This window comes from Aethalodelphis obliquidens, unplaced genomic scaffold (assembly GCF_003676395.1).
Source record: "Aethalodelphis obliquidens isolate GAN/ISIS:26980383/991018 unplaced genomic scaffold, ASM367639v1 scaffold4, whole genome shotgun sequence".
NCBI lineage: Eukaryota > Metazoa > Chordata > Mammalia > Artiodactyla > Delphinidae > Aethalodelphis > Aethalodelphis obliquidens.
In genome coordinates this window covers 46,636,740-46,663,667 of record NW_020837948.1, presented here as the reverse complement: position 1 = coordinate 46,663,667, position 26,928 = coordinate 46,636,740, and the positions used below count along the sequence as shown (strand labels likewise).

Below are 26,928 nucleotides of genomic sequence, written 5' to 3'. Positions count from 1 at the left end.
TGGATGAGGGAAGAATTTGGAGGGGCTGGGGAGAGATACAAGCTTGGAGGGAAAAATGCATTCTGCCCTTTATCTCCTCTGTGAAATCACTGATAAAGCATCTTGCTATGTGCAAAGATGGGGCACATAAATATTTTCCAACCTTGTATAGCATTAAACCTGTAAATATGGAGCATCCATATCGAATGGAATCACTTTATTCAGAAATGAAGAAATATGATTCTAAGTAAATTTGAACACTACTTAAAGAGGGATGCATAAGAAACACTCTACAGTTTTTCTGTTCCTTTTGACCCCTTCAGAAATAGTTAAATAGCTCATCAATAGATTTACTCCCATCTTTCCATTTCCTTCCTCTTCCCCTTCTTTCGTCTTTCCTTCATCTTTTCTGCTCCATCTCTTTCCTTTCAGCTGTAAATCTTTTATTTTCGGTTGTAAACTCAGCAAAGCCCCCCTACCGCCGACACAACTGGTTATTAACAATTAATCAGATTTTTTTTCATTGCTTTGGAAAGCTACATTTTTTGTTTCACAACCATAGGGTTTCATTAATAATATTTTTCTATTTCTCTGAATCACTTCCAAATAAAATACCACTAACAAAGGAGCTTACTTCTAAACAATCGATGATGTATACTGTAGACAATATGGTCATAGAAGAGTTTCTATGATTATTTTTGTTATTAATCACTATAATTACTCTTTGATTACAATGGTGGTTAACTCACAGTGAATAAAGCACATGCTTGCCTTGTTTATCTAGTATTTGCGAACGATTTGTGTTCATCCATCCACACATTCTCACCTCACCTTATGTAGCTGTGAGACTCTAGTTTGTGTAGACTATGGCCACAAAAATGACTTGCACATGGGAGACTAAAGCCTGTGGTTTCCTTACATTATCACTAGGCTGTAACCTCTTAAACTCCGTAGGTCAGTGATGACTAATTGAGTATTCCAAAACTTGAATGTGTATGCATGCATACTTAAAAGAAGCATGCATACTTAAAAGAAACATCTGTGCTGTTTTTTCATGACTTGCCTGAAGAGTCAGTTCAAGCCATTCTTCAGATTTCAAGCTATAGTATCTAGTGCCTGAAACTTAAGTAGAACTTGAGAATGATTTTTGGCTTATCACTAGTATTGGGTGAACCTTATCATTTGCCAATCCACATGCAAATAAGTAAAATAAATAAACTACTTAAGCACAGTTATATCAGACAGTAAGTAACAGTGGACATGTAACATCTATAGCTGTATCCACATGTTCGCTTTGATCTTTCAGGACCTGAGAGCCCTAAGTTCCAGTTTCTTGCTACTGTAGAGCAGAACTGACCTCTTTTTTTTTTTTTAGCATCTTTATTGGAGTATAATTGCTTTACAACGGTGTGTTTCTGCTTTATAACAAAGTGAATCAGCTATACATATATCCGCAAATCTCTTCCCTCTTGCGTCTCCCTCCTTCCCACCCTCCCTAACCCACCCCTCTAGGTGGTCACAAAGCAACGAGCCGATCTCCCTGTGCTATGCGGCTGCTTCCCACTAGCTATCTATTTTACGTTTGGTAGTGTATATATGTCCATGCCACTGTCTCACTTTGTCCCAGCTTCCCTTCCCCCTCCCCGTGTCCTCAAGTCCATTCTCTAGTAGGTCTGCATCTTTATTCCCATCTTGCCCCTAGGTTCTTCATGACCATTTTTTTTTTTTTTAGATTCCATATATATGTGTTAGCATACGGTATTTGCTTTTCTCTTTCTGACTTAACTTCAACTCTGTATGACAGTCTCTAGGTCCATCCACCTCACCACAAATAACTCAGTTTTGTTCCCTACAAATATGGAACCTTTCACGAATTTGCGTGTCATCCTTGCGCAGGGGCCATGCTAACCTTCTCTGTATCGTTCCAGTTTTAGTATATGTGCTGCCGAAGCGAGCACCAGAACTGCCCTCTTAAAGAAGAGAAGGCTCTAGTGAGGACTGAACAATCGAGCACAGAGAACAGTTTATCAGAGTGCCCATATTTCTGGCCCCCACGGCAGGCCCGCTGAGCCTCAACCTCTGGAAGCTGCATTTTAACTAGCTCCTCCGCTGTCTCTTAATGTACATTTTGTTTGCAAACCACTGCCTTAATGTAGGGGTAAGCGTAAAATCTGTGAAGTCCTAATTCCATAACCTTCCCTTTTCTCCATTATTCGTTCCTGTTCTCCCAACTCATCTTAACAAGTTTTATGGAGCTTTTAAGTTAGTGAATGTCTTTCAAAATAGTAAGAATGAGAGTTCAAAATGGTACAAATTTTTCTATTGCCTGTCTTGGTTCATATTATAAACAAGCAAAAAAAGACGTGTCACATATACTCTGCCCATGGTAATTAGAAAACTGATTAAGCAGTGTGAAGACCTGATTCTCTTAAGTTTCTGTACACTTCTTCATCTTCACTTATCTAAGGGGTAGTGCTTATCTTTTCTTGGGTGGAATATGCTCCTTGGATTCCAGAATCTCGGCAAAACCTGTAAAATGAGCTTTGGATTCAGGAACAGAGGTTCCTGGCCTACAAATGCGTGCATGCTTCAGTGACTGCCAGCTGCTGTGAGCCTAGATTCCCTAAACCCAGGACTAGCGTTGTTCTTGATCACTTAAGAAATGTGACTTTTCACGAAAGAGGCGTTCAATCAATACAAATGTTCCTTATGTCCTTGTAATTACCTCTGTCTGCCGAGTAATTACTAGGCATGAGGGGTCTTTACAGCACAGGCATCCCAGGCAACACAGGGATCCACATTCCCAGCCTTTTAACCTCTCTCCATACCCAGCTGCTTCCATTAACCTCTCTTGGGTCCAGATATTTATAACACTTCAGATTAGGGGTTCTCTGCCACGCCTGTTTCTTGTACCAATGTTTTTCTGACGCGAACAAACATATTCACGTGCTGGCTTGCAGCAGTGAGTGTAGTGAATGTTTTTTTTGGTTAAAAAAAAGTCTCCCTACTGTATAGCACAGGGAACTATGTTCAATATCTTGTAATAACTTATAATGGAAAAGAATCTGAAAAAGAATATATATGTATGTATAACTGAATCACTTTGCTGTACACCTGTAACAACATTGTAAGTCAACTATACTTCAATAAAAAAAAATTTTAAAGTCTCCCATTTCATAAAACTGAAAACATTAAATGACCATTAAGTCCTTTGTGTCAACTCAGCCTTACAGAACACACTGAAAAGTTCAAAGCTATGAGTGATAATATCATTTTGAGGCTAAGACCTTTCATGTTCCATTTACCCAAGTGGGAAAAATATGGCCAGCCGGACAGTAGTGTATTACAAAGTGATTTTGTTTTGCCTGCTGATTTCATAGGTTAATACTGGTGTTTTAATTATTTGGAATGCTGACATGGTGGGCTACTTACAGCAATAGGGAGAGGGCAGGGCATGCCGTTGCAGGCAGAATCCCACCAGTATGTCCTAGAATCCTTTTGGGACTTCACACCCAGCAGAGGAAACCCCTTCTATTGGATAACTAAAACTTCCTTTCCTATGATTTACACACAGCCCAGCAAAGAGTCTCATCTATTCAGTAGCCTCACAGAGGTTACATGAGTTGTTTCCAGTTACAAAATGACTTAAGTAGTGAAACAGAGACTGCAGTTTAGCTGCCTACTTCTGCTCTGGTGCTCTTTGGACAGCAGCCTTCAGCTCTAAGGAGATAACATTTATGATCCTTCAAAGGCAGATGAGGAACAAGTCATTCACTTTCACTAACACCCCTTTGAGATGCACGGAGATGACTGAATTTATTTGAAAGTCTTGTGATTTTGCATATTTTGTTATGACACCCCTGTCTTTTCCAGTTGTCAGAAATGGATATTATTGTACTGATTATTTTGCTTGCAATTGATTTGCATACTGTTATTGCATATTGTTAAATGGTTTGCTGATTAATGACTAATGTTGATTTGGACTAAATGTAATAGAATAAGCAAATTCATTTGTAAATTTAGATATATAATTTAGTTGCTAAATGGTATCATAGAGCTGTTGGAGATTATTTTAGATGAATTCCTTGCAGGGAAACCCTGCCCACATTTTCTTCCCGTATCCTATATCAATGTTTTAAGCTCCCCACTCCTTTTTAAAAAAATTCATTTCCAAGTCTGGATTTTAAGAAAACACTTCTCAAAGGCAAATATTTCTCCAAAGCCCAGGGTTAATATAAATTACTTTAAATTCAGAACGTGGTAGATATCTCCTAAACAATTTCTTTTCTGAAGGGTCAGAAAAAATTTGAATATATTTTCATGACCTTGAATCAGTGTGTTGTGCAGCAGTATCAAAAAAAATAGCAATATAAATTTTTATTAATAAAATTAATAATTATATGAATAAGTATCAGATATATTAATACAGGATTATTGAGTTATAGAATTTCTTAGCTGTTAGGAAACACTTGCTGATGAAGCCTCTGGGGTCCAGAGAGGTTTAGTAATTAATACACATACATACACAAGCTAGTTAGTTGTTGAGTCAGTTATGTGAAGGTTTAATATATTCTGCACTTCAGTATTATACATATGCTTATACTTTGGTATATTTGGTATTTTTAATTATCCCCTAATATATAAAAAAATTTCAACCTGACTTTTCATTTCTGCATTCATCTTCTAAACATATATGCTGCCATTGCTTATATTTTATTTCTGCTACTTCATATGCACCATAAATATTTTCAGTTTGGAAATCAGTTTAAATGGTAAAGAGAAACTAAAGAAGAATTTATACCATAGATAGTTTAACGTATTTTTGCTCTTTGTTAAAACTACATTTTAATATGCTCTGATAAAATTGTATCTCTCTACTAAGGTATTAAATTTGGTAACTGAAAATGGTTCTCCAAAGAAATGTAACTCACATTAATTTTCCATGTGCTCTTTTTTACTTATAGTTTTACAGTCCACATGTTTTAAGTCTAACAGAAAAAAAAATCATGAAGTTGTGAGACAGTTCCAAGTCTGCATCTACATCCTCAGGTTGGTGACCTTGGGTAAATATCATTTTTGTGCTTCTGTTTCATTTTCTTTAAAACGAGTAGTTGAAAGCTTCAAAAACTCTTTCAAAGATTCCATGAGCTTAAAAGGAGATTTGATTGAAAGAAATGTGTGGCCATTATTACCTGGCTGCTCAGTATTTTCATGGACACATACTTGTTACTTACATATGAAGTTTCCTTAGGGAAATTAACTCTTTGTAGGTGTGATATATGGACATTGAGAGAAATGGGTTAAATAAGAAAAAGAAGGGGAAACAAGTTAGTGACAAAGGAAGAATGGTAGGCAGTTAAAGTGATTCCTCTTTTACCTCTTTATATCTACAGTCTAGTTATTCCTATTTGAAAACCTACTGGCACCAGGTATTATCAACAGGGATGAGTAATATGTAATTTTTATCTTTACTGGGTTACATTTGGCCCACAGACAGTTGACAGCTGTCAGTCAGGTGGCTGGTCAATGAGGAGATACATATAAAGCTGCCAAAATATTTTTGTTTCTTTAAATACTTACAAGTAAACCATTTTAGCTGGAAACTTCTTTGTCCTGAAATTAAATAGATTGATATTCAGAATAAAATTTATTGAAGTTAGTTGCGGGGAGAACCAAGATTTTCCCTATGAATATACAAGGTAAACAAAATGGTTTTCAAATGTCTTTCTGAAAGGGGAGAATAATTAATTTTTCTCCACTATAAGCTGTCCTTAAGATATGAAGATGTATTGCAAATAATGCTTAAAGTGCATGTGTTTTACAATTAAACTTTTAGTCATTGCAACTTTAAGCCAAGTTTCTAACTAAGCTTATTAAAAGAAACCATTCCCATACATTGCGGGCGTTGGCATAGGTATTTTACTGCAATGAAAGTTGAAAGTTTATCAGAAAGGACAAACATGTAGTTGCATGTCAAACTAGGAGTTAAAGCTTTTTCTCATAAGTAAAAGAAAATATCATAGAATTTTAGATTAAGCCAACAATTTAGGGCAGGGTTAAAATTATAAATTTTAGTTATTTAGAAATAATTGGGCTATACCTAACATTGTTTCTAATAGGTTCAGTCACACTTAAATAATTCACAAGAGTCATAAAAAATAATTTGGAAGAAGCTTTTGTATTATTTATACTTACTGTTAATGACAAACAGTATTTATAATTATAGCCAATTGTATTGCACACAAAAACTTAACAAATGTAATTTCGAAGTTGACTTAAAAGTGTATGTTCAGTTTTGCAGTACTTAGTCATCTTTAAAATCGAGTACTTTGATTCTTTCAGAATATAGTATTTAACAGACCAGGTAAATAAAAAAAATTATGAAGTGCATGGAATACATATTCATTCTTTAAGAGACTAATGAAGTTATCTAAAAATTTCAGTGGCCATGGTTACTCAGGTGCCAGAATCAATATGACGAAGATGACAAAATATCACATAAAAATAGCAGTTGGAAACCACAATAAGTACACTCCTTTTTAAAAAATAAAATATGCTTTAATCTTCTGAACCATATTCTACATGTCATAATTTTAATAAAAATCAGATTTGAGTTTTGAGGTTTCAAAATATGGTTTCATTAAAATGTAGATAAGATTGTGTTTTAAAAATATGAGATTTTTTTGGTGGGGTGGATAATTTCTGGTAACTTTTTAAACCACAGATATTTCATAATTTTAAACAGCAATTAGGTTAGTCTGAAAGAGTATGATACATATAAAGTTGTGACATATCTGTGTCATCATTGATCCGAAAATTGTTTTAGATAACAGTGGTCATTAAAAAAAAATCAGATCTTATTATTTTCCCACTGTGCGACAATGTGTTAAGCATGTAGATTGAAAATTATTTATGGGATTGTCTGAATAAAACAATTGCCTCATAGTGTTAATTTATATTGGTAGGAACGTTTCTCTTCTTAAGCACCAGTTTTGCCCCCCACAGCCAAGAAAATTGATTTTATGCATAATAATTTATAGCATTCTTGATCAATGTATACCGCGCATCCTTTACATTCATTAGTCCATGTTACTTGTGAATATGGATTTTGGTTATTAAAATGGTTTCATATGTTTACTATGTATAGTCCCTAGCTTTAAGCTCCCTACTTGCTTAAATGTTTTCAATTTGCTATAATACAACAATTTGTAGAGAAATGCTGTGAAGCATAGTTAAAAGAATGAGTCCTTGAAATAGAATCACTTTTTAAAAATATGTCCTAACATGTGGTCTCATTTTTCCATATTTTGCATTAATTGAAATCCTATTCTGAAAAAAATATTTTTGCCTAAACTTTTGAATTCACAAAATAAAAATACCAATTATATAAATGTTCTAATTTTGGAAATCAATGACGTAAAAACATGCTTTAGTAGTGTTCATTGTTTATTCTGAAAATTTTTCTCTGAAGAAACTTTGTAACAAGAAGATGTTGCCACTTCTAATTATTAAATATGCTGTGCAATACATGTTTTAAAATTGTATTAAAAATAAAATTAATTTCATATTCTCTCTAATCATATTCCTGTCAGATGTATGCATAAAAAATTCTAGCCCATGAAACTTTTGAAAAGAGCATGTACCATTTCACATTTTTACTTGGAGAAATATTGAAAAATAACATTTTATTTAGAATGAGTAGATTATGACAGCATTAGATAAAAAGGAGACGAAATGATATTTGTATATTTATTTGAATAGTCTAGTATCATATATATAATTAATTCTTCATCTTTCAGATACTGAAGATAGTAATGAAAGAGACCAACATTTAAAATATGAAGCATTTTCTTTTAAAGAAACTTTTTTTTTTTTCACTCTAAAAAGTTGTCAAATGGTAACAGCCCTACTTTCTACACCAGGAAAACCCACTGTTGAGTTAGTTGGCTCTGATTCCAATGGTCTCATCAGCTTTCTGAATGTAGGTACCTCAGCAGTGCCTCTTCCAAGATAACAAAATCAACTTTTAGAGATTAAAAAGTATATTTTGGCAATTGAAACTCACCAGCGCCTTTCTGCTTCTCCAGGAAGTTGTACCCGTCAGCACCTGCTGAGGGCTTTGTTGTCCAAACTCTGACAGGTAAAAAAATTCCTGTAGAATAAAGCCAGACCAGCTGGCTTTGAAGAGAAACCCCCAGTTTGGGCTTCCTTTGCCTCCTCTCCTTTTCTATGAAGACCCAGGCTTTCCCCCCTTGATCGTCAAGCCGTAAGATGCGTGATCCCTGTGCACAAGTGTCTGGCAGGCCAAGGTGCACCTGTTCCTGTCACTCTGGAGTAAATTTAGCTGCAAAGGTATCACTGACAGCCAGACCTTTGTCAGTGCTGGCAGAAGAACACAGACTTGCTTTCCTCTCCTCCCCCCTTACTAGCCCCTTCGCTGCTAGTTCAAATGGAAAATATCAAATCGGAAGTCTATCCAAAAATCATTCCTGAAAAATGAGATTGCTTTCATATGGTAAAAAGTAAGTTTCTTATTTCACACAGACTTTAAAATTACATTTCCAAGAATGATCTTGGAAGAAGACGAGTTTTTGTTCAGTTAATTGTGGCTGGAAACTTTTTAATGGAAACATAACACACATTTACTTCATTTCAGGTTATTAAATTGTGTTAAGCATTAAAGTTAGTTGCCATTCTTTGCTGTAGCTCATTTGTTCTTTTTGATCCAAAGATATATCAGAAGGTTAAAACTCATCACATAGGGGGGATTAATCATGCTACCAAAATTAGAAAGCATGTAGTTCTGAGAGACTGAATGTCAAAATTGTATGCTCATAGCACTTAAACGATTGGGAATCTGGGATCCCACTACGACATTTAAAATGGCAGCTAATGTCTGTGGCAACCTGGGTGTTTAGGAGCGGGCTAAAGCTAGAGTTCTCTTACTCTGTGATGACGGTAAGGACATTTATCATTTATGTGAATTTTTTAGATTAATTTCCTTATGGATGCTTTGAGAGCAATTCCTCTTGAAGGAAAAGAGAGAAGGCAGGCAGTGTTCATTGGTACATCTGACATAAATATAGTAGTCAAGATATAGAAAGCAGCCCAAGGAGCAATGTGCTTAGCCATGGCAGTCAGAGCTTTTGCTTTATTAATTATGGTTTCTTAAGTGGTGTTTAAAAGAGTTGTGCAAAGTACCTGTTCTGCCATATTTTTATTGCCATTTACCAGGGTTGGGTGTGATGAGAAGAAGAAATCTGGGTCAAAATCAAAAGTGCTTTGTAAAATAAGCAAAGTTCTTATTTACTTACTACGTATAAACAGCCACTCACCAAGCCTCATTTCTCCACAGGGCACCACTTTCAGATAAAAACATAGACCTGAATGGCATCATCCAGTATCCAAGGAAACCATGTAAGTACCTCTCTCACTGTACTTCTCTTATTCAGGGTTTAAAAGCTAGCTGAGTACTGAATAAGTGAGTGTTTTTATTTAATAATTATATGGGAGGTACTTTTTAGGAGCTTGCTAAAAAGAAACAGGTTCTTGATTGTTACATGCATCATAACAAAACCCTTATGTTTTCCTCATATTTGAGAAAATTATGTGTTTAGTCCCAACTTCTCCATCAATTCTCATTCTTAGGTACAAAACAGCTACTCAGAGTCTTAATGAATTAAGAGTTTCAAACTTTTCCAAGACCCATTAGTGTCTGAGAAACAATGTTTCAGAGGCCTTGTGCCAGGAGTAGTTACCTAATTGTAATAAAACCTTTTAAATTTCAAAAGTTAAGAAAAATGACTTGTAAAATAATATTTTTGTTGGTAAACATTTATAGCAATTTATTTGGTTTTAGACTTGCTTGGGGAATGAGCAAGTGAGCAAAGAGATGAGGTTAAGTATTTAAATGACCCAAAGAATCTTGAAAGCAAGTGTAATTTCCAAAATGCAAAAATCTGTTAGCAGAACGGTTTGGGAGGTTGGCATATTATTTTCATTCATTCTTTCTTTTTTTTTTTGTCCCCAAGCTTCTGTAGCTAATTTCAAGGCTCTAATTAATTTTAAGGAACTATGAAATCTACTATGGAAATTTAGTTTCAAAACAATATGCTATTCTGGAGAAAGATCCATTTCTAAAATAATTGGATTGTTCTTTCAAGTATTTCTTTTTTTTTTTTTTTTTTTTTTTTTTTTTGCGGTTCCCGGGCCTTTTTCTGTTGTGGCCTCTCCCGTTGCGGAGCACAGGCTCTGGACGTGCAGGCTCAGCGGCCATGGCTCACGGGCCTAGCCGCTCCACGGCATGTGGGATCTTCCCGGACCGGGGCACGAATCCGTGTCCCCTGCATCGGCAGGCGGACTCTCAACCACTGCGCCACCAGGGAAGCCCTCGAGTATTTCTTTACCTGGACTTTATTATGTTTTTCATATTTGACCTTTCTACTTTTAAAATCAAATTATTTTCAATGCTAAATGATTATTAATTATAGATTACTTTTTAATGAAATACTTAAAAGTATACTCATGTAATTATAGATCTTTTTTACCATTTGCCTCAGCTATGTGGTTTAAATAGTCTTTTAAACACAGACATATTACTTTTCATCAAGGTTTTCAGGAGTTGCATTTAAATGCAGCTGGTTTAGCCCTGTGGTTTGGGAGTTTTTCATATTATTTGTATTTACTTTTGTTACTGTTGTATTTCTGACTTTGCTCTGCAGCCTGGTTCCTTGCTAAGCATGAATGACAGAGATGATCTCACTCATAGTTTCTCTGCTAAATTAGACATACCCTTCACCTGGTCGGAGGACCTGGCTAGGCTGTGAGAGTTTTTTTTTTTTAATGCTAGTTACAAACTTCAAAAGTGTGGAGGTGGAGGCCTGAGGTACTGCCCTCTAAACTAGGAATTCCTTTCCACAAAATAAAGGTAATTGGTGGCAATTGCTGGGTAAACTCGGAAGCAGTGCATGGTTAGAATAGATCATTATAAAGAAAGAAAATGCAAATTGAAAGGGAAAACTAGCTAATGTTATAATTCCTTATCTTGAGGAAATGGAATTTAAAAAAATTCCATTCTCCCTATAGCGAGAGGAAAAAGAAAATCTACACTGCAGTGCTTGTGGCACAGTTTTAAATATTTACATTAGAATATAGATTTTCCAGAAAAATCATTTAAGTCTGATAGGTTTAATTCAACCTCCTATACCAAAGAGAAAATGACAATAGAAACAAATTGATATATGCACATCAGTTCATCAGTAGTGGCCTCTCTAACAAAGACCATCATTATTCAATAGAACTTTCTGTGATGATGGACATGTTCTCTATCTGCACTGTCCAGTATGGTAACCAGTGGCCACATGTGTCTGTTGAGCACTTGAAATTGGCTTGTGCAATGGAGAAACTGAATTTTAAATTTTATTTAAATTTAATTACTTTAAATTTACATAGGTCATATGTGACTAGTGGTTACTGTACTATATTTTGTTTTTATTAGAAATTAAAATGCCCTCTCACAAAGAATTTTTAATCCTTTGGTATTCTATCACACAATATCATTTTTATATTTGCTTTAATATTTAAATTATCATTGTAGTAAATTTTTTATAACATTTCCCAAAGATAAGTGTTTTTAATACAGTTGATGGGAAGACATTATAATATATTGTTTTATAAGCTCAGACTAGCAACTTTTAAAATGGCCATTGTAAACAAGAATGTGTCTAAAAAGAAAAACACTTTAGTAAAAGTTCTAACTGTGGTGATAAATATTTTGAAAAGTTCACTTACAATTTCTGCAATACATCCTTGCAAATATTTCCCAAAATGTAACCAGCCTACACAAATGCTCACTGACCTTGATCCCCCAAAGTTGATTCTGCTCCCAAAGCACACATAAGGGTTTAAATCTGTTCTCAGGGCCTTTTCAGACATTTAGTGAAAATTGTTAAGCAAACAGTAGACATGGGAATGGCCAAACTGAATGGAATGAGCTGTGTTGCAAGGATGCTGTTGGAAGGACAGCAGTCAACATGCTCTATTAGACTTCTCACACACCTCGCCTTATTAAAAGAACAGGAAGAAGTAACAACCACATTTGTAGACCCAGTTTTTTGGTCTCCTTTGATATCTTTTGGTGTCTTAGATTAGGTAGTCAACCACTTGTATACTGTCAGGTTCAGAGAGAAGGTCTATCCTTGCTTAAAAGACAGTGTTCTGTGTGGAGAACACATGGTCCTCCGGTAAGGAAATCCGGCAAATCACAGTCTTCAGTGTCCTTGTAAAATATCGTCTCTGATCTCACTGTGTCTGAGAAATTGTTTTCATTCAGACTGTGACTGCTGAGTCCTTAACTACCACCTCAATTATGTATTTATTTGTGTGTTTTTAAGTTTATTTATCTAAATTTGTTATATGAAAATTCCAAACATATTTAAAAGTAGAGAGAACGGTATGAACTTGCATACAGTTACACCTACTTCAACAACTATTGTCTTGTAGGCAACTTTGTTTCATCATATCCCCTTACCACCTCTCACCTCATCCCAAATTATTTTGAAGCCAATCCCAGACATGACATCACTTCATCCTTTAATATTTCGGTAGGTATCTTTAAAAGATTAGGACTGTTTTTTAAAATTGAGAAAATGAGCCACATCTAAAAAATAAACCACACTGAAAAAGTCAGTATTTCTTATTGTTGTCAAATAGGTACAATCAATATTCACATTTTTCCAATTGCCTCAAAATTTTTTGTAATTACTTTTTACTGTTTGAAACAGAATACGTGTAAGATCCATACTTTGCAATTGGTTGATATTTCTCTTCTCTTTTAATCTATAGGTTTCCCCCTCAGTGTATTTATTTTTCCTTATTTTTTGAGAAAACTGGATTGTGCTTGTAGAGCTTTCCATAGTTTGTATTTGCTGATGCATTCCTGTGGAGTTGTTTAATAAGGTCCTCTGTCCCATGTCTATCCTATTAATTGGTAATTAAGACTAGGAACCTGACCAGATTCATTTGGAGAAGGCTGGGCAAAACTACTGGTTCTGTCTCTATTTGAGATGTTAGCAGGTATTGATCATTGCTTAGATCCATTTATTCCTTAGGGTTAGGAATACCCAGCCTCGTGTAGTTTCCTCACACATTTGCCCAGATCAATACTCTGCTAAACTCCCGCGTGGGACTCTTTGCAGATCTTAGGAGAACTTTCTCTGTGCAGCAGCTCTCTGCCATGGGCTCTGACCTGTGAACTGTAGCCACCCTGTTCTGCCATGCCTTCACTTCTGTTTCCTCAGCTCGGGGAGTTTGTGTCCCTTGAGTTACCCTCCCTGTGCCACTGCCAAGAAACCCTCAAGACAGTAAGCAGGACATTCGTAAGATTCACCTCCTTGGCTCTTCATCTCTCAGGGATAACTGTTCTTTGTTGCCTGATGTCCTGTGTCTTAAAAATCATTGTTTCATATAGTTTGTCAGAGTTTGGTGGTTGTTGTTGTTTTAAGAAGGAGGGTACATCCAGCCCCTCTTAATTCATCTTGGCCGGATAGGAAGTCTCTCCAATTGTTTCTTAAAAAGTTTAACCATAGCTTATTAATTCAAACACTATCTTCACATGAAGCTCAATACTTGAAACAAAGTGAAAAATGTTGGAATTGAAGTGTGTGTGTGTGTGTGTGTGTGTGTGTGTGTGTGTGTGTGTGTGTACTTTGGAACACTGCTAAAGTCTTTAAACTGTCTGTGCAACTTCCAGGACCTCTTCCTGATATTTTTCCTCCCAACCAATTACGTTTTTTCCACAAGATGAGCTCTGTTTTATTTCCTGCCATTTAGAGGCAATGTTGTGGTTCTTTCATTCATTCCTTCAGCAAGTATTTTGAGTACCTACTGTGTGTTCTATAAAGTGTTGGAGATACAGTGATGAATATGACACAACCTATCCCCTTAAAAATCTTGCCATTTATTTTCGCACTGAAACTTGTACATGAATGTTCATAACAACTGTATTAGTTAATAGCCCCAAACTGGAAATACCTAAATGAGCATAATGGATGAATGGTTAAACAGACAGTGATATATCCATAGTATGTAATACTACTTAGCAATAACTAGTAATCAACTATTGCTGTGGGCAACAACTTGGACAAACCTCAAGGAAATTGTGCTGCATGAAAAGAGTTTACCTTAAACAGATACATTATTGCTTGTTTCCATATATATAACATTCATAAAATAACATAATTACAGAGCTGGAGGACAGATTAGTGGTTGCCAGGGGTGAGAGGGGAGGGGAGGGAGTAGGTGTGGACATGAAAGGGTAGCACTGGGAGTCTGTGGTGATGGCACAGTTCAGTGTCCTGATTGTGGAGTGGTTACTCAAAGCTACAGATGTGATAAAGTTGCATGCAGCTGCACACATATACACACACATACAAATAAGCGCATGCATAACTGGTGATGTCTGAATAAGCTTTATGGATTGTACCAATGTTAATTACCTGGTTTTGCTATTGTAGTTATGCAAGATGTTAACACTGGGAGTGGGGAGAGGGACTGGGGAAAGGGTACACAGCACAGTCACAGGACATTTCTTTGCACCTTTTATGAATTTTTTATTATTTCAAAATCAAATGGTTTTTCTTAAAAATCTTGCAATTTCATGGAAGATACGAGGAACGAAATAGCCAGTTACAATACATTGTAATAATACTCAGTTAATGGAAAGTACTATGGGGTATGTGTATGGAGGAGTACCTTATTCCCAAGTCCAGAGGCAATGGTCTCTACTGCTCCTTTGTCTCCTACAACTTCCCAGTCAGGCCCTGCTTCTATTTGAGAGGCATGTATTAGTGGTAATGGACTTGCAGAAGGCTTGTGAGTAACCCTCCTCCACCCTTACCACACAGAGCGATGTGCCCTACTCGTTAAGGCCTCAGTAAAATATCGCCACCATACAAGGCAAACATTTTATAAGGATGAGCCTGTATACAGTAACAGGAGTCTCATGTTCTTACAACATGTTCAGATGTAAGTTCAAAGACCTATTCCAAATTTAAGTATCAATGAGTTTTGGATTACACACAGTTTTGGCTCATCTCAGGTCCTATCCTGCCATCAACCCCCGTCAGCCAGAGTTTTACTCTGACCTGTTTAGAAATAGCCCTTCTGTGTGTGAGGACGAACACAGAGCTGCAGTGGGTTTTGTACATACATTGTCACTTGTTACTGTAATGTATTTTAATTCAGTGACAGATTGTCACATATTTTGAGTATTCTTAAGTTATAAAAGTTTTTCCCCGTTGAAACTAAGTAGAATATATATATTGTTTCTGATATGTTGGGAGACATATTTTGGTTCTATTCATATTTAGTAGGAAGCACTAGAAAAGCCATTCAATGTGAATTCATACTCTTGTCACATTGTGACAACTCAGTTGTCTTCTTAGAATTTTATTAGGCTGTGTCTGTATTTCACAAATCCATGACTAGATGGGCTTACAATGTATAAACTGGAAATATATATATATATATATATATATATATTTTTTTTTTTTTTTTTTTTTTTTTTTTTTTTGCGGTACGTGGGCCTCTCACTGTTGTGGCCTCTCCCATTGTGGAGCACAGGCTCCGGATGCGCAGGCTCAGTGGCCATGGCTCATGGGCCCAGCCGCTCCACGGCATGTGGGATCTTCCCGGACTGGGGCACGAACCCGTGTCCACTGCATTGGCAGGCGGACTCTCAACCACTGTGCCACCAGCGAAACCCTGGAAATATTTTGATGTTATTTGTTGTTGTTCTTGTTGTTCCAGAAACTCACCCCTCCTCTCAGTGTGAGGAAGACCTCCTTGGAGTTGCCCTTGGACTAAGGAGGGTGTCTGAGTCTGTACCTGTGTGTGTTAGTGGAATATTCACTGGGTAGCAAACATCCGTAGACTTTTTAATCCAATCTGAGTCTCCCTGAAATAGAGTCTCAAGGTGTATGATTAGGCAGCTTTGTTTGTGTCATTTACCTTTATGAACATAGCAGCCAATATGAAGTTGCCTATGTCTACTTTGTGAAATTCATACTTAGCTCTATCTTTTGAACTCATTCTTCTTTTTTTAAAAAAATTGATGAATCGATGGGGTCTTGATCCATTTTTTTCAAATTTTGCTAAGATAGAAATAATATATTTTAGATTTAACAGAGAGTTTATTATTGATCAGATCCTGAGACTTTTTCTCATTTTTTTTGTGGTGTCCGGTTGTATACTACTTTTTATTTTGACATTTTATTAATTTTGATTTTCTGAAATAAAAACTTGTTATTTGTGTGCTAAATCCTTTAAAACCATTTATGAAAACAAACCAGACCATGTCAATGATACAGCTGACTCAGAATATTTCTTTCTTATTTTCTGGTAATTTGTACCAACTGGGTGGTCCTGATTTTTATATGACCATGATCTTTTCTGTATCCTATCCTATCTCTGTATATCTTAGAAAATTATTACTTATTTCTTATTCTTATTTTTTTAAATGTATTTATTATAAGGACTCTTAAGGTTACATAACATTCCACATGTTGTGTACTTTTCCTACAACCTTAAGATTGTACCATGTGAGTCTGGTTCTGTAGTACTGTTAAATAATATTACAAGCATTTTTCTTGGAGAGCTATAGGGATTAACAGGAAGCAGTGGCTTTTTCATAGATTTGGGAAGCTCTGAAATGGTTTTTTCTAGGTAGCCTAAATATCCTTGAAACATTAATTTTGGAATAAGAGTTGAATGAGCACCAGTGTAATTCCTCCACTTTATAAAGAGAGAGGCACTGCCACCATCTGACTTCCTTGCCCTGTGTGTACCTGAACAAAATTGAGCTGAATGTACTTATGCTCCCACCTGTAGCCAATCCTGTCAGTTCCTGGACCAAACCCAATGACAATAGGAAGCATATTTAGAGCCTCTGAGTTTTTCTCCCTCAGTGGGTACATCTGGTGGCCCAACTACAACTGCGAGGCTCACTGTTCGTTCTCAGCTCGAGTCTCTGTAGTCCACTGGATCTGGGAGGGCCTGACTCTGAGCCTAGCCCCAGGGGCCTGTGTGGCCTCACAGTCACAGAAATTATCCCCTTTTCTCTTTTTATGGGACTAGGTCTCTGCTAAGTCAACTTGGGTCTTTGGATGCTGTCTGTGTCTTTAGATCGCACTGTGGTGGCTTACGGAATGTGATCAGATCTGATAATGACCACTCCTTTCCTGATTTCTAGGTATTCAAGTAGTCACTCCTTCTCTGCCTGATTTGAGACCATGTTACCTACAGCTGCATGGGACTGCAGAACTCACTGTGCCCTTCGAATGTTATGCCTGTCTGTCTCACTGACCCTTGGGTTGGGTGACAGCCTTGGATGGGGCCCGTGCTGTATTTATGATCCCAAATGTGAGTACTGACCTGGTATTGCTAAAAATCCATTCTGCCTCACACCTGTAGCAGGGAGAAGGGCCACAGACATAGTGAGTCCCCGGAGAGTGGCCTCTCACTGATTACACCATAGTCAGAGGCTCACTCACTTTCTTATTTGCTATTTAATTCTTCCTAGTTCCAAAAAGCTTTTTCATAACTTTCAATAAGATGCATACAGTAAGGAGCAGAACGAAGCCAAGTAAGAAATAAGGGGTGGGATTAAACTGAACCAGAAATTCATGGCCTTCCTGCAAAGAGGCCTGAAGTTGAGTAACTTGAATTTTAGACTCCAGTGTTCTGCCAGTCAGAGAAAAAGGGAGATGTGAAAACCGATGCCACTCACTATCAGATCAGCGTGGGGCAGGAGATTCAGTACATCAAGAGAGATGCTCGTGTTTCCTAACTGTGCGTTTTGGGGAGGAATGTATTGAGTGGTTTGTTACATAAAATTTTTGTATCTGACCATCATATTAAAATGCCAGTGCATGTTGCTGAATCCTTTCTAGCATGAAACACTTCAAAAAATTCTTCTTCACAATGCCTTTAGACTAGCACAGTTCAATAACTTTCTAGTATCCACAGTAAAAAGTAAAAAGATACATGTGAGAGTAATTTAATGATATACACATTCCACTCAATATATCCAAAAATATTATCTCAACAGGTAATGAGTATAAAAATTATTGGCACATTTTCTTTTGTAACTAAGTCTTTGGAGTCCAGTGTTTATTTTTACCCTTACAGCACAACTCAGTTTGGACTAGTCACATTTCAAGTGCTCATAGCCACATGTGGGTGAGTGGGGTAGTGGTGGAAGAGGCAAGTCTTGTTTATTGTAATATCCTCGTGATAATTTCAGTCTTGAGGTTTCACAGCTACAGTTATCATCAGGAAACTTTAAAGGCAAATTCTTCTGCGTTCCTTGTACTGAGTGGTTGGTCATTAATCTAAAAGTTATCATTTTATGTCACCAAAACGAATTTGATGAGAAGAACAAATAGATTCAGTCATTATCAAGAAAGCAAATAACTTGCTCTGAAAACTTATGGACCCTTACTTTCAATCCTTGTCATTAGTGAATGTACTATAATTTACATTATCTGGGAGATTCTCTTGATCTCTTTTTATGCCACCTGTTTCCTTAAGACTTCCATGATTTCACCAGCTTTCTCTTCTAGGGTTCCAGTGAGAATTCGTTTGTATTTTTTCAAAGATATTCATGACTTTTTGCTTGACATTCAGTTACCGGTTCATTTCTTTGATAGCCCCTTGTTGAGAACTGAGACTTGTTGGCTGTCCTCCTCCCCTTCAATGCCTTGCATGGAGTAAAGTGTAGTCGGTAGTGCTTGTTGAATGAACACGTATGTGTCTTCTCCTCTGATTTATGGTCTGGAAAACAGGGGCATGTTTTGACTCCTTTGGCATATTTGTAGCATAGTGTGGGGAATGTACTTGATGCTTAATGAATTCTTGCTGACTGGACCCAGGACTTATAATTGGCCTTCCTAGTCTTGGTCCAAAACTGTATCCATCAAACTGTTAAATTACATCCCTGAAAAGACAGTCACTGTTTTCATTTGGAGGAAGAAGTACAAAAACACATCACCAACCTTTGTTGCTGGTTCCTAACTGACTCTATGAAAAAAGGAAAGAATTCATGGAGAAAGTGACACTAACTTTAGTGAAATGCCAATAAAGTACAATATACAATTTTTGCCAGAAGGAAAAGTAGGACTATTTTCCTAGGTCCCAAACACTATGATGAAAGAATCTAGTCTGTGCATATTTGAATCATTCATTCTTCCATCCAATAAATACCGAACACCTGTTATAATTAAGACATTGTGTTAGGCACAGGGGATAAAAAAAATGAAGCATTTTGACCCTCAGGTTGCTCACATTTTAGTTGGAAAGCCAGAGCATGACAAAGACCTTGTTAAACCATTTGTAAGTTTAGAGCAAGCTAGCAACTAATGGGAAGAAGATCCAGTAAATCTAATTTTCACTCTGTTTTTCCTTCAGTGGTGTTGGCTAATAAGTATTTTTAGAATAAATGTGTATATAGTGGTTTGTTTTCAAAGACGTTACATTATTGGGCATTTATTACATTTTATTTATTTCTTTGATGGATTAATTGCAGTTAAATTACCTTAGCATGCTAGATCAGATTTTACAGATTTTGACATATGATTAACTAGCATAAGGCATAACTAATATGGTTTTAGTGGCATGCTATGTATTAAAGCATAACATTTAAACACACACTTCATCAGGGATTTTTGCAGTTACGGTGAATTAGAAAGATTTAGATATCGGAACTCTCCCCACTGCTGCCTGCCTTAAGGGAGGGGCAGGAATTTTATAATTGAGATTATTATAGAAGAGTGTCCTGACATAATTGATTGACTTTAGTGATGTGCCCTGAAAGTTCAAATTCAAGGTGTGCGCTTATTTCAGTCAGCTTATTCTGAATGTTTAAATAAGAAATACTATTTCTGGGTATTCTGAACAACTCGCTGTACATTTATTCCTAATAGTGAGCATTTGGACTAATGATGGATTACTGATGAGCATGTAAATGTACCACCTGATTACATTAATATATGATCTTCCATGACGAGGTCTGAAATGAACATTTCTAGTGTGTATTTCTTTTCCCCAAATGGCACTGTGGTGTATACTGAGCAGGACCGAGACAAGGGTGTTTTTCTTAAGAGCCACTGATTTAGTCAATTATCAGAAATCACATTATAATAAATGCTGTTCTAAGATTTTTGATTAACCTTTAAATAAATGTTACTTTGGAAAAAAAAATCTGCCAAATGTGTTAATGATAAATTGTGAAGTGGTAGTAATTGCAAGTATGGCTTCATAGATAACATAGTTAATTGATACCACCCTCTCAAACATATATAGCACATCAGCTGCTATGAGGCTGCATGAATGATAGTAATGGTGTCTGTGGCATTTTTGATGTATTGAGGATGATATGAGCAAAATGGAAACTTAGAGTGCTCACCAGGGTCATTCTCTCATGGACATCTGATGCCCATGGTCAGGTAAATTTTTAATGACGCATAGTCACTACACACCTTTCAGCCTTCTGAAGAGGTAAGTGTACATTGATCTGTGCTAATTAGCCTTGCAGAGTACTTCATACATCCTTGCATGAACACCATTATTTAATAAGAATGGGAGCTGTTTTTTTCACAAGCTCAGCACTTGCTCCTTGGATGGCTGTACTGTTGCTGTTTTTCTTTTTTTTTCACTCAAGTCTCATGTTCATTCTTGTGTTTGTCTCGCTCTGTAGTATCCATGCAGCTGCATAAAAAAGTAAGCAAAAATTAAGGAGTGGGTCTGATTATGAAGGTTCATTGTTATTATAAGAAACCCATAAAGCACACATCCATTCCTTTCCTTACATATAGGGTGCTGACTGCATAAAATTGCTTGGAAAGACATTAAGGATATACAAGCACTTCTGTTGAGGTGTACAGTGGGATGCTTTTATGTTTGGCAGTAAAGGTGGCTCTGGAATATCTGATTTGCCAAATAAAAGGTAGCCAAAACAATTTGTAATTGTTCTAGGTTGGAACATTAGGGACATCTACTTTTTTTTTGAGTTTACTTTTCATCTGAGTTTGGGGTCTGTAACCAAGAATCCTGAGTTTGCTCAGTGTTGGGGTAAAGCAAGTATTGTTTATAATTACCTGATAGGACTTGGAGGTAGGGGAATTTCTAGTATAGATGCTTCTTATTATCATGGTGTTATTCAGTTCCAAATGCGATACAGACCAGATGGTGTTAAATCCCATCGCAGGGATAAAGTCTACAGTCAGAACTTCTTAGAGGCACGAATATCACTTGGTGGATGTGGTACACTGGTTACTGGATTATTTTGTTCTTAAGAAAATGGAACAAGAGTAGGTTCCTGTCGAGCTGTAGGGCTGGCCATTGATGACAATATTTGGAGTTGCCCTTGTCTGCAAGGAAATCAGGCATCTCTTCCTGTTGTTTCGTGACCACAGAGTTGGCTATCAGGCTCCACAAATGCCTCCTTTACTTGTTTGCTGATATCTGAGGTTGCACAGAGATTAAAATTTTTGGATTTTGCAGATATCCCTAGAAATGATAACACTTGGTTTAAGTCAGATCCATAGAACTCAGTGTGAGTGAGCTTACCAGCTTTTTCTGGGGAGCAGGTTTTGAAAGTGGGGTGGCTAAAGAATATGAGGACCCTGGGTAACAAGGGTGTAAGAGGAACTGTCTTGTGAGCATAGTAGGGGCGACATAAACGGCTATGAGTGAGGAGGATTAGAACGGCAGAGGACAAGATTTTCTTTCTTTACCGTATAGGAAACCTCTGCAAGCATCATACTTTCTAATTACAGTGTTTTATTTTGTTTGTTTTTAATTAATTAATTTATTTTTGGCTGCGTTGGGTCTTCGTTGCTGCGTGGCGGGCTTTCTCTAGTTGCAGCAAGCGGGGGCTACTCTTCATTGTGGTGCGCGGGCTTCTCATTGCGGTGGCTTCTCTTGTTGCCGAGCACGGGCTTTAGGCGCACGGGCTTCAGGCGCACGGGCTTCAGTAGTTGTGGCTCGCGGGCTCTAGAGCGCAGGCTCAGTGGTTGTAGCGCACGGGCTTAGTTGCTCCGCGGCATGTGGGATCTTCCCGGACCAGGGCTTGAACCCGTGTCCCTTGCATTGGCAGGTGGATTCTTAACCACTGCGCCACCAGGGAAGTCCCTCTAATTACAGTTTTAAAACACTTAAAAATTCTGGTTGAAAACTGAATTTGTTTTCAGTTTTCTTAGGTACAAAATTTTTGACTTCATTGCTGTCAGCTGTTTTCTTTGAATCACCTAGTTCATTTATTTAAGAAGGATTTATTGAACAATTGCTATGGGCAAAATAGTATGTTGGATGCTAAGGAAAAAAGACATGATTCTCATCTATGGTGTTTCCGTCAGTCACTATGCTTTAGGCTATAGGTAACAGAAAATCCAGCTTCAAATGTCTTTAGGAATAAGGAAATTTGTTGGCTCCACCACTGAAAGTCCAGAGGGTGGAATTCAGGTACATTTTAATCCAGTAGTTTTGACTTAGTTTCCCTTTCATTCTTTTTCCTTACCTTCTTGGTAGAACAGCTTCATCAGTGGCTAGTAGCAAGATGGCTATCAAGTTACAGGGGCTATTTCAGAGCCTTTCTAGAAGAGCTAGAAAGACTTCCCAGAAACTTCAAAGAAACCTCTTCTTGGATTTTATTAGCCCAAGAGGCCAAGCCTATACAGGCAATTACAGGACTGGTGGGTACAGATATGTATGGGTTCAGTGCAAGCATTGGTGGGGCAGAGGGGGACATTCATTCTAGATTGATGGAGATGGGGGATTCAGGAAAGAATTCCTTGAAGAGATGCTGCCCAAACTAAATCCAAGAGGCTGAGAAGGAATGAGGAGGTGGGAAGGTTATGCAGGGAATGAGGGAAATGGGTGCAAAGACACAGAAGTGAGAGAGTATGTTGCATAAAAGCAGCTTCCTTACTCATTCCTCAAGTCTCAGCTTCACCTTATCTTGCGTGGGAGGTTTAACGGAGCCTTGTGTGGTCTCCTGGTTCCCTGTACTTATCCCGTCTTAACACTCACCACACTTCACTGTTACTCATTCACTGCCTGCTCTTCTCAACTAGACTCTGTGAGGGCAGAGTTCATGCCTGTCTAATTGCCCCTCTATTCCTGGTGCCTAGCCTGCTTCCTGGCATCATAGGGAGCTAGTAAATTTTGTTAAATGTAGAAATGAATGAATGATTTATTATTCTTTTACTAAATGACAGCATCTGGACCTGTTCATTTCTACATTGATAAGAATGGTAATAACTTTTATGGTCCTGATTAGACTTATAAATAGTCATGAAATGTGGGCAGTGAAACTGAGTCTTGTGGATTCTAAGGAGTTTTTTGACTCTGATATGACCAGCTATTTTGAATAGAATTTTCTCAAGCATAGTATGTGTATCTATACAATCCCAAAGTAGGATGAGACCTTAAAATTCATCAAGACTCCTTTGTTGGATGGATGAGTCTTTGTCTGTTGGAAGACTGAGTCTTTCCTCACTACATTCTTCAAAAGATTAACCCATGTGATAAAACTCCAGCTCAGGTGACTTTCTTTCTTTCTTTTTTTAATATTTTATTTATTTATTCTGGCTGCTCCGGGTCTTGGTTGTGGCACGCAGGATCTTTTAGTTGTGGCGTGCGGGCTCCTAGTTGTGGCATGTGTGTGGGATCTAGTTCACCGACCAGGGATCGAGCCCAGGCCCCCTGCATTGGGAGTGCGGAGTCTTACCCGCTGCACCACCAAGGGAGTCCCTCAGGTGACTTTCTGATGTTTCTTTTAGTTTTATGATTTTTGCAATTTCTAATTAAATAATTAATACATGATTTTATTGATATTAGTCAGAAATTATCTTTCTGTCTATTCTTTGATGTGTATTATACTAGTGATAGGCCATGGAGCTGGGGAAAGATTTTGCTAGATTCTACTACGATGCATTTTCCATTTGAAGTTTTAAAGTAAGCTTCATATGTTGAAATAAATTAATGAAAAGATGCTTTTGGATAGAGTTGTATATAGTACTTGCTACTCATTATCCTCAGTATTATAATATACAAATATAAAACATACCAAATATTAAAAACCTGAAATGTTTAACTTGAAGAAAAAGAATAACGAAAAAATATATAATGATATCTCATAATGAAATCTGGCCCCCAATCCTATTTGTGATGTTAGAGACCTTTTGCAGCTGTCTAGTGAGTCTCTAAAGATCTCTAAGGCAAATCTAGATGTTTTCCCAGAGTATGTCACAAGTCCATTTCGTGTAGTCTTTCTAAGTACTTTTAAATGTACCCTTACAAGTTTGAAATCTCTTAATTTAATGTATTTCTTATGATGTCATCTAGACAAAATTGTTTTATTAAGACCTCAAAATGTAAATATCACATTCCTGTAATAAGTTCTTCATTGTCATTAAGATGAACTTTTTATGGTACGTTGTGATTATGCAGTTATATGTAAGAAATAGAAAGGACTTGATGATTAACCGACACTGCAGATCTACCTGTCATGATTACATAAGTTTCCCATGTAATCATGACAAGTAGAAGGCATATTCTCTAACTGAAGGGAACAAAGGAGATGAATGACCTTTGCCATTACAAAGTATGGTTGATTGGGACATCCCCTGCTTTAAGAGCCTGGGAAGGAGAAGGAAATAACCTTTCCTGAGAAGCTTTTTGGAGGTTCTGCTGTTTGGGGTAGAATCATGGGACTGCTGGAAATCTTTGGAAAGTAGTGGTCCACTTCTCCTTCTGCTAGAAGAGGACCGGGCTTAGCGAGGTTAAGCCCCTTTACCCAGAGCCTTGCATGATGAATTAGCCTGCAGAGGAGGCCGGGCTAGTGCTGGTGTCTCCTGTTCTCAGACTTCGGGATGTGCTTTGCACAATGTCACGCCGCTCTCTTGGACTCTTCATTGCTGAAGAAACTTAACCAGACGTGAGAAGCAAAATTCTTTCGCCTGAATTCATTAATAAAAATATTACAGTGGTTTTGCAGTTTTACAGAGTGGAGATCTACTGACTTCAGAACGTTAAGGAGTTAAGCCCCCCAGATACTAAACGAAATCTACTCATAATTTAAAAAAAACACAAAACTTATTTAGGAAACTTCTCCTAAGTTCCCAGAAGCCCTGTCTCCTCTAGGAAAGAAAGCAGGTCGAGGCTGTCGAAGCTCGGCGGTGCATTGTGTTTTTCTCCTCTGAGAGCGCAGGAGATTGGCATTACTCCGCAGTAGTGTCACAGCCCGCAGTCATTTAATGCCTCTTCTTGTGAGGCCAGGATTCCACGCCCAAGTGCATTTAGTAGGTCAGTACAGTAATTTTAAATGTCTTTCTTTCAATCTTTTGCCATCTTCAATTATACCTTTCCACCCTACTATTTGTGTAATTTTCTTCCGTCTGAAGTCTCTTACTGTTGTTCTCTATTGCACAGCATGACAAATTACCCATCAAGCCATATCTTTTCAGCCCAGAAATGCACAATAACACGGAGTCATGGCATTATCGCATGTTGTGCACTTTATTTCCTCACAGTTCATTCAAGTGTGTCACTTTATTTTCCTGGCTTCCTTTTGTCATCATGGAGATTAACCATTTTATCCTTCTTAAACTTTAGAAACAATTAGAATTTCATTATAGTGCAAGCTGAGAGTGAATGCTTGCTCAGTACTCTATGGAGTGTACTTTTCATATGATCGGTGGCAAAATTAAAGCCATGAATCCTTAGTCCTTTTCGAAGGAGCGACTTTAGAAGTCATTATACAGCTGAGTAACCCTGGCTCTGGACAAGAGAATTATTTGAGCCTGTGGCCACCAAACACATTAACTGTAAGAAACCATTTAGCCTGACATTCAGTACCTGATTCTTCTGTTCTCCTGGGAATTATGAAACTCTCTGGGGCCCATGTGTTCTGTACACAAAATCTTCTTTTTCCTCTTAGCTTCGGCTAAATACCAATAGTGTACAGCGTGCAATGAGATACAATAGACATTGCAAGTATGTGCTAGAAAATCAATTGGTATTGATGCTCTAATCAGCAGGGCTGCAGCTGGTATGTAGACACATCACTGGAAATGGTGATTAAGATCGTATTCAAAAGCATTAAAAAAAAAAACCACAATGTTTAGATCACTTTTCAGATAGATTGCTGTTTTACTGGGACAGATGAGTTGGGCAGATAGTGATACTTCTAGATTCTGCTACTTTCTAAGATGTTTTATAACTTAATATATTTTCTATGTTAAATTTATGATTTATTTTAAGTGTTATATTTATAGGACACAGGATAGTGGTTGTTGGTAAACAAACAAAAAGTTCAGAATTCTTTTGCCACAGGCAGCTCCCAGCCTGCCAGATACTAGGTACAAGCTGCTCTAGAGAAAGGGTAGGGGAGGAAAGGGCTGTGGTTACAGTGTGGCTTTAGGCTGAAAACACACCTAGTGAGGTTGCTGAGCAGACAACGGGAAGAGAGAGACAGAGGGAGAGAGAGACAGAGGGAGAGAGAGACAGAGGGAGGGAGAGACAGAGGGAGAGGGAGACAGAGGGAGGGAGAGAGATGGAGGGAGGGAGAGACAGAGGGAGGGAGAGACAGAGGGAGGGAGAGACAGAGGGAGAGAGGGAGAGAGAGGGAGGGAGAGAGATGGAGGGAGCGAGAGATGGAGGGAGAGACAGAGGGAGGGAGAGACAGGGAGAGAGAGACAGAGGGAGAGAGAGAGAGAGGGAGGGAGAGAGAGAGGGAGGGAGAGAGAGAGGGAGGGAGAGACAGAGGGAGAGAGAGACAGAGGGAGAGAGGGAGAGAGGGAGAGGAGGGAGCGAGAGAGGGAGGGAGAGACAGAGGGAGGGAGAGACAGGGAGAGAGAGACAGAGGGAGAGAGAGACAGAGGGAGGGAGAGA

General features: G+C 37.7%; 1 long non-coding RNA gene and 1 other non-coding gene across 2 annotated transcripts; one reads left to right on the top strand and one right to left on the bottom strand.

The window, feature by feature from the left end:
* Positions 1 to 1,830: 1,830 nt before the first annotated feature.
* On the bottom strand, positions 1,831 to 1,937 carry LOC113617729 (U6 spliceosomal RNA). Its single transcript, XR_003431738.1, has one exon. It is a non-coding gene; the product is annotated as a U6 spliceosomal RNA (small nuclear RNA).
* A 3,008-nt stretch (positions 1,938 to 4,945) lies between these two features.
* LOC113617350 (uncharacterized) lies at positions 4,946 to 17,392 on the top strand. Its single transcript, XR_003431608.1, has 3 exons — positions 4,946 to 5,042; positions 9,335 to 9,396; positions 17,228 to 17,392. It is a non-coding gene; the product is annotated as an uncharacterized LOC113617350 (long non-coding RNA).
* Positions 17,393 to 26,928: the final 9,536 nt, after the last annotated feature.